The following is a 7630-nucleotide window of genomic DNA, read 5'->3' on the forward strand; positions in this document are numbered from 1 at the left end:
CAACACACAGACACTGACGCCTCCCCAAGGACAAGAGCAAGTTTTGTTTTCATTTCATTTGGATCATGTGCTCACTATTAACATAACTCTAAATGACCCTGTTTTAGGAGTGACTAGACTCTTTGGGCAATGTCCCTACGAAAAAGAAAAAGGAGAAAATTGCCAAGTTTTGGCAAGGAGGTGGAACAATGAGAACTCTCCTTCGCGGCTGGTGGGACAGTAAATGGATACAAACCCTTCAGCCAATTGCTTGCCATCTAACACAGTTGACCACAAATACCCCAGGTATCACGCAAGAGAAACCTGTGCCCACATGTCCGAAAAGACATGTCTAAGAATGTCTGCGGCAGAAGGAATAGCATAAAACTCGAAACAACTCACATGTTGCTGGAGGAGGTCCTTGAGACAACATGGCCACTGGTTGACCTGCCAGTGGGGCCCAGTGAATCGGAGGCTCCTCACCCTCTCCCCCATCCTGGGAATGTACATTCTGCTCCCAGCTCCCACAGTGGGAGCCATTCCAACCAAGCATGCAGCCCTGAGAGAGTAAGGGGTTGATACATGTGGACTGAACACATGGCTGACCCCAGTTAAGGCCTGTATGCAAAGTTTTCCGATTCTGGTAGTGGGTGCGGAGCTCTATTTGGTTTTGGCGGCCCAAGACAAGCCTCCGAAGTAAGTTCCCTTGCTTACTGAGCCTGCCACCTACCCGTCAGGAGTGCTCTGCCTCTTTCTTTGGTAGATCTTCGCCTTCCGTGTACGGGGCCAGTTTGTGAACCAATGCATGTCCATCAAGTGCAGAATGGATAAATAAAACCGCAGTATAGTCACACCAGGAAGCATGACATCACAGTGAAAATGAACCAACAGCACATGTAACAACATGCGTGAATCTCCAGCTGACCCAAGAACACTTGCTATATGGCCCCATGCATATAAACCTCAAAAACGGACAAAAAATGAACCTGTAGGTGTTCAGAAATACAAAACAAGGTGGTAAAATTAAGAGGAACAGCAAGAAAGTGATCACCAGAAAATCAGAAGATGGCTCCCTTTGGAAAGTAAGGTCGCTGGGATCAGGAAGGTCCCGGGGGCTTCTGGAGAGCTGGCAAGATTCTATTTCTGGGCATAGGTGGTGACAGCACAGTATTTACTTTATACAAATGTGCTGAGCTGCACAAAATTATTTTATGTGCTCTTCTATTGTGGTATTATACAATCAAAAAGGTTAACAAAAAAAAAAAAAAAAAAAAACAGGGGCGACAAATCCAGGCAGGACAACTATTATCAAATAACCACCACCAAAAAAAAAAAAAAAAAAAAAAAAAAGTGGTTTTCTGGTGGAAAAAAGGAGGGAACTAAGTCAGTTTTGTTCTATGGAGCAGATCTCAAATAGGGCAGCCCTGTAAGAGGACAGATTTGGGTGAGACCAAAGAATAACAACAAGAAAAGAGAGGAGGAGGAGGAGGGGAGGGAAGAGGAGGAGGAGAAAAGAGAAAAGAAGGGGACGGGAGGGAAGAGAAGGGAAGGCAACGCAAGACAAGGCAAGACAAGAGAAGCTAGCTCACAGTTACAGTTACTTAAAAACAGAACATTCCTTGTAAGAAAGTGAATGTCCCATCACTGAAGCTATTCGAGCATGAGAGGGAAGTTCCGGAGACATTCAAACACTGGAAAACGAATAGTAAAAAATGTCCCTTCAGACCTAAGAGTCTATGTTTCTATTTCTCTTTCTCACCAGTTACAGGTGTGGCCACTTTAAGAAACAAAAAAACAAAACAAAACAACAACAACAAAAACCAACCATGGTCCAACTATCCGAAATGTACAAAGCAGACACTTTACACTTTGAATAAACAACAAATATTTTTTAAGTGTTTGCTTACAAGCCATTAACTAACCAAAAATACAGGGGAGGGGAAGAATGGAGGAACTTCGAGGGAATGCTGGCCCAAATGACACCCGATCATAAATGAAGAGCTGGTGTCAGAAAGAATGAACCCAAAGATTCAATTCATCCGCAATGCTCCTCAAATGCATTTCTTCTTTTACATGATCAAAATAGAGGGATTTCATAGAAACATGGGGTTTGGAAATGTTACTGCCTTCCGTTAAATCAGAAGCCTTCATCCTCCCTATCTTCGAGCTGATGATCAGTCACTAGATTTAACTCTTTGACACTTTCCGAGCAAGACAGCTGAGCCTTGGCTGAAGGTTATCTTAGAACACATTACAAGAAAAAAACAGGCTCCGCCGAGCTGGTAGTAATCCGGGTTATCATCTATTCCCCTTTCAGAGCAACAATGGCTTTTAACCAGTTTTCTGTTTTATAAATATTACCATGGCTCAACACATCTATGAGGAGACACCACATTACCCGCGGCTTTCATCCTGTTTGTGTACTAATTATATCAACAACCTGAACCAACTTAACACTACACAAAAACACAGCTGATTTAGCAATCTGTAAATTATACATGTACATAAATCTGTACCAAAACGTGCTACGTTTCACTCCTGCTAACGTGCATGGATTCTTACTGGCACCTACAATTGTTTGATATAGGTTTCCGAACACTAAAACATATGTTCTGCCTAGAATGGGACCATTTAGGGTAATATTTTTGTAGTTTCCTGGCACTAAGGTCTGCCAGCCTTCCTAAGAGAGTAAGTGCCTGGATTTAAGCAACCATCGAAAAATATTCTGGAACAGCACTTTCCAATCATGAATATAAAAGAGAAACAGGCTGGTAAGAAAGTCAATTGAAGGATTTGAAATGATCACCGACAGGACCATAAGCCAAATCTGGGGAATAGTTACTTATTTCTGCTAACTACTTGCAACTATCCAAAAAACAGATAATTACTAAATCTTTCCTCCAAATAGTATTCAGAATGTATCAGAGAAAGTTAAACTAGATTTTAGTCCCATCCAGACCAGTTAAACACCTTAAAAATGTGGGGTTTTTTTAAACACAGTGTCAGGCCTAAATAAAAACTGCAGCCAGAAACATTGTGGAAAGGGTCAAGATGCTGGGACGCAGATTCACTAGAATGTAAATTTCTAAGGGCTAAGGAGGGTTTCTGGATTTCCACTATATCCCCGGTGTTCAATAACTGTGCTCAATAAATCCTTTTTGAATGAACAAACCTGTCACAGCTGCTGACTAGTCCCCGATGCGCCTCTAATTACCTTTTCTAATTCTGCCTTTTACTAACTGTAGGTAAATTACTTAATCTAAGGATTCTTTTTTTAAAGATTTTTATTTATTTATTTATTTGAGAGAGAGCGTGAGAGAGAACAAGCAGGGGGAGGGGCAGAGGCAGAGGGAGAAGCAGGCTCCTCACTGAGCAAGGAGTCCAGCACAGGGCTCCATCCCAGGACCCTGGGATGAAGGCAGATGCTTAACCAACTGAGCCACCCAGGCACCTCGAGATTCTTAGCTCCTGAAACTCTAAAATGGAGACACTGCACCTCCTTTGCTGGCATATAAGGATCAAAGTTATTTAATACTTTATAACAGGTGCTTGAATAAGTAAGCGCCTGTTACACTGCCGGTGACTTCAGCTAAACCATGCTGACAAAGGTGAAAATACTGCCCTTCCTTAGAACAGAATTAGCTTCTCCTTTGCCCTGTTATTCTGTTTGGATGTGGTAGTGTGGCTGTTAGCCAAAATGGATGTCGTTCTTGTTGTTATAACATTTTATTCAATCTCCACTGGGAAATTAAGCTTCTCTAGAGAACATAATGGTAATTCAAGGAAGATTGTTGCAGAGTGTACCATAAGGAACATGACCCTGGGGTCAAGGGACTTCGGGTCTTGTCAGCTCTGCCCTTAAATATTTGAGGAAATGCCCCTGCTTCACTTTCTTCATCTGTACAAAGACGGGGAAGGAGAGGCAGGCAATACAGCATTGAATCCTACAGGCTAGGATATCCCAGACACCAGATATTCAAATGCCCCAAGACAAAGCCAGTTCTATTATCCATAAGCATATAATGAGAGCAGGGTTTTTTTGTTTTGTTTTGTTTTTTTAAGGATAACAGTAGCTGCACAGGCTAAGTCATATGGCTGGAGACACAATGATGAGTGATACCCTCCAAAGACCTCCTGCATTAGGCACCATGTGCCTCCCGCTTTAAATAAGTCACTTAACATTCCTAGGGCTCAGTTTTCTGATCTGTAAAAGAGGAACAATAATACTGCATAAGACCACTAGGAGAAAATGCTTACTAAAGATGATCTAAAAAGTATTGCTATTTAAAGGTAAACTGCTATTTCAATACTGTCCTGTCCAAAAAAAGGCTAGTGGATTTTAGGAGGAGACGATCAATATTTTTAAATAGACTTTTTTCCATCACAGTAAAATAAAACAATGCGTGTAGATACTGTGATATATCTGAGTCCACATATTTTTCTTCTATTTGTGTTTTGGAAACCTGATGAAAGGGATCACTAAAAGCTTTAACCACATGTCAAGATCAGAATATTTTCTTCTGAAATAATAGGTAACTTTAAAAGTTCATCCAACTCTCCTAGAATGTTTTGTTTGTGTTGATGTCGTTTGGTTGGTTGGTTGGTTAACTGAAGTCAAGCTGTTGGAATTGGTGCTGAAATTAAAATGCCAATGCTAAAAATATTCCCCGCTACTTGGTCTATTGACATTCTATATATGCTTAGACAGGAGAAGTGGCTCTAAGAAAATCAACTACAGTATTCTGCCGTCTCAGTTCTAACATTCATTGTGTGTGTGTGTGGTATTAGTTTCACCATTCTTTTTTTTTTTTAAGATTTATGTATTTATTTTAGAGAGAGAGACAGAAAGTGCAAGCAGGGGAGGGGCAGGAGGGAGAATCCTCAAGCAGATTCCCTGCTGAGCGCAGAGCCCAACACAGGGCTTGATCCCAGGACCCTGAGATCATGACCTGAGCTGAAATCAAGAGTCAGACACTCCAGCGACTGAGTCACCCAGGTACCCCTGGTTCCACTATTCTTAAGGTCCTCCTACAAGCCCAAGGAACCTTATAACTATACATGTAAGATTCTGTTACCTCTTCCTCCACTCAGAAACATTATATGATACATATTAGACACAAGGTTTCCCCTATAACCTAAAGAATACTGCCTCTTCACCCCCCCCAAATGGAATTGTTACTGATATTTATGAGAAAGTTGGTTTCACTGGCACTGGGAGCCCCAAAGCTGTAAGACTGTCTCCACACCCCCTAACAGGTCAACAACCAGAGCAATCACAGCAAATTAACTCTGAAATAGTGATTTTATTTAAAGATCCATGAACACCTCTAGCTTTTTTATGACAGAAGAGTTCATTGTGACTATTCATGTAGTAATTATCATCCCCTTGAATCCCCATGTAATAGCTGTGACCTCGTTCTAAAAGCCACCTCAGTTAGTTTGAGTGAGAAAGACCTTGAAGGGAAAGGTGACTAACCAGAAACTCAATACTCTTATTCTTAAGAGGCACACAATCAATGATCATTTCTAAAATATTTAAGTAATACGCAATAATATGCTATCCTAGTTGACAAGTTTTTTGGTTGGAAGCTAAACTTAAATCACTTTTTAATTCAAGAGTATTTCTTGGGAGCGTAAGTCACTTTTTACGCTCTTCCCCTGAATCCCTAACCAAATCCAAATAGAAGTCCATGATTTTAAAATAAGCTCCTCCTTAAGGCTCTGAAGCTGTGATATTCCCGCATTTTTAAAACCGGTTTCCTAAGTTAGCTCTTCGTGTCATCTGCCTCTGGAAGGAGAGGAGTCCCAGAGCCTGTAAAGAGCATCTCCAGACTTGGCCCCCTTTCACTTGGGCTCTTTGACGAACGGGTGTGCACCGCACCTTCCAGATGCCCACCTCCTATCTGCTAGGCAAGTTCTTTAGCCAGGATGCTTTGCTGTGGGTCCTAAAGGTATCGGAGATGTTTCCCTTTCCATCCCTGCTGCTAGGGCTCTCACCGTCCAGCGCTTAATGCCACTGTCCATCTTAATGCCACAGAGAAAGAGGAGCGGGGAGCACTGGTTTACTGGGAAAGGGATAGATTTACAGACTTGGTGAGCTTGGGAATGTTGAGCTGAGCAAGACGTACAGGCATAAAACACTGCTGAGGTTTGGAAGAGAGGAACTATGGCAGGTCTGTCCCTGTGACCGCTTGGCCAGCTCTGCACCTATGCGCTCCATTTCCCATCTAAGTCCAGGAAACTCTGCCCCTCGGGAGCTTTAACTTAACCTCCAAGAGGGTGGGTGGGTGAAGAGGTGGAACCGGGTAACCTGCAGCGCGTCCCCATACCCCCGCGTGCCCACACCTCGGACTTTTCAGCTGCCCGATGGAAGGTGGGAGCGGCCGCCGCCCCCATCCCTCCGGGGCCCGGACCCGAGTGGCCTTCTCTACTGCTGGCTCTCCCTGGGGAGAGGCGGCGCCTGGGTTGCAGCCGGAGAGCCCGGCGAGCCTCCGCGGACGGGTGGGCAGTGCTGATGGGGAGCGCGCTGCCGCTCGTGCCGCGTCGGGCTTCCCATCACTTTTCCCAGTACTTTGCCCATCAGCTGTCACGCTCTCTGGAGAGGAGAACGAGAAGGCGCGGGAAGCGCCCCAAAGGCGTCCCCAGCAGAGCTCTCCTCTTGGGATGGGGGCCCACAGACCTCGCCCCACCCTGCCCACCTAGCCTAGCCTCCGGGAGGCAGCCCCGGGCGCCCGCGCCGCGGCTCCCAGCAGAGCTCCGGGTTCTACTGCATCTGCTGGCGCCGGGCGGCGGGAGGCGTCGGCAGTCGAGGCACGGATAAAAAGCCTGGGTAACCGAAATCCGAATGCACCTCTTACCACTGGACCGCCGGACAATATTCTCCAGAAACGTGTTCTGCGGGGCCACCAGTCCTCTCCTGCCCCCGGCCATGGTCATCCTCCCGGCAGCTTGGGGTCCTGGGGGCGTCCCGGCGCGGCTTCTCAGGGCAGCAGGAAGCTGGGCGCCGGGCCCTCGCGCGATCCCGGCTCGAAGCGCCCCATGCGCCCCGCGGGGACCCGGGCGGCCAGGGGCGGCGGCTCCCTCCGGCTGCCACCCTCGCGCCCTCTTCGCGCCTCCCTCCCTGCGGCCCGCCTCGCAGAGCACTCGCGCGGGGCTCGCCTCGCCGCAGCCGCTTCCGGGTGGGCGGAGGGAGCCGCGGTGCCTGAGCCGGGGCGCCCCCTACTGGGCGCAGCCCCCCCCCTCGCCCCCCGTCGGCCTGCGGGAGAGTGAGCGGGGGGCTCCCGCAGCGGCCAGGAAGCGGCGGGCCGCGGTGGGCCGAGGCTGGGTTAGCAGCGCCACCCTCTGGGCACAGCCCGGGAATGGGTTCGGGATGCGCCTTGGGCTGGAGAGGAAGGTGTTCTGATCCCTGTCTTTGGTGGATTCACTACCAACGAGGTTACCGGGAGCCTTGGGGGGACGTGATCCTGTAACCCTCTTCCTTCGCTCTGTTTCAGGCCGGAACCTCTGGGAGCTCTGAGACTCTTGGAACACCTTCCCGCCTCTCCTTAGGGTTTGTTAGCCTCGTTTGTGAAAGTTGCCAGTGTTGTACCAGGAGTTAAAGAAGTTGAGTTGTGAGAGGTCGGACTTGCAGAGTGACCACTAACCGATCCAG

Source organism: Ursus americanus, chromosome 2 (assembly GCF_024610735.1).
Source record: "Ursus americanus isolate L20-20 chromosome 2, mUrsAme1.1.p, whole genome shotgun sequence".
Taxonomy (NCBI): domain Eukaryota; kingdom Metazoa; phylum Chordata; class Mammalia; order Carnivora; family Ursidae; genus Ursus; species Ursus americanus.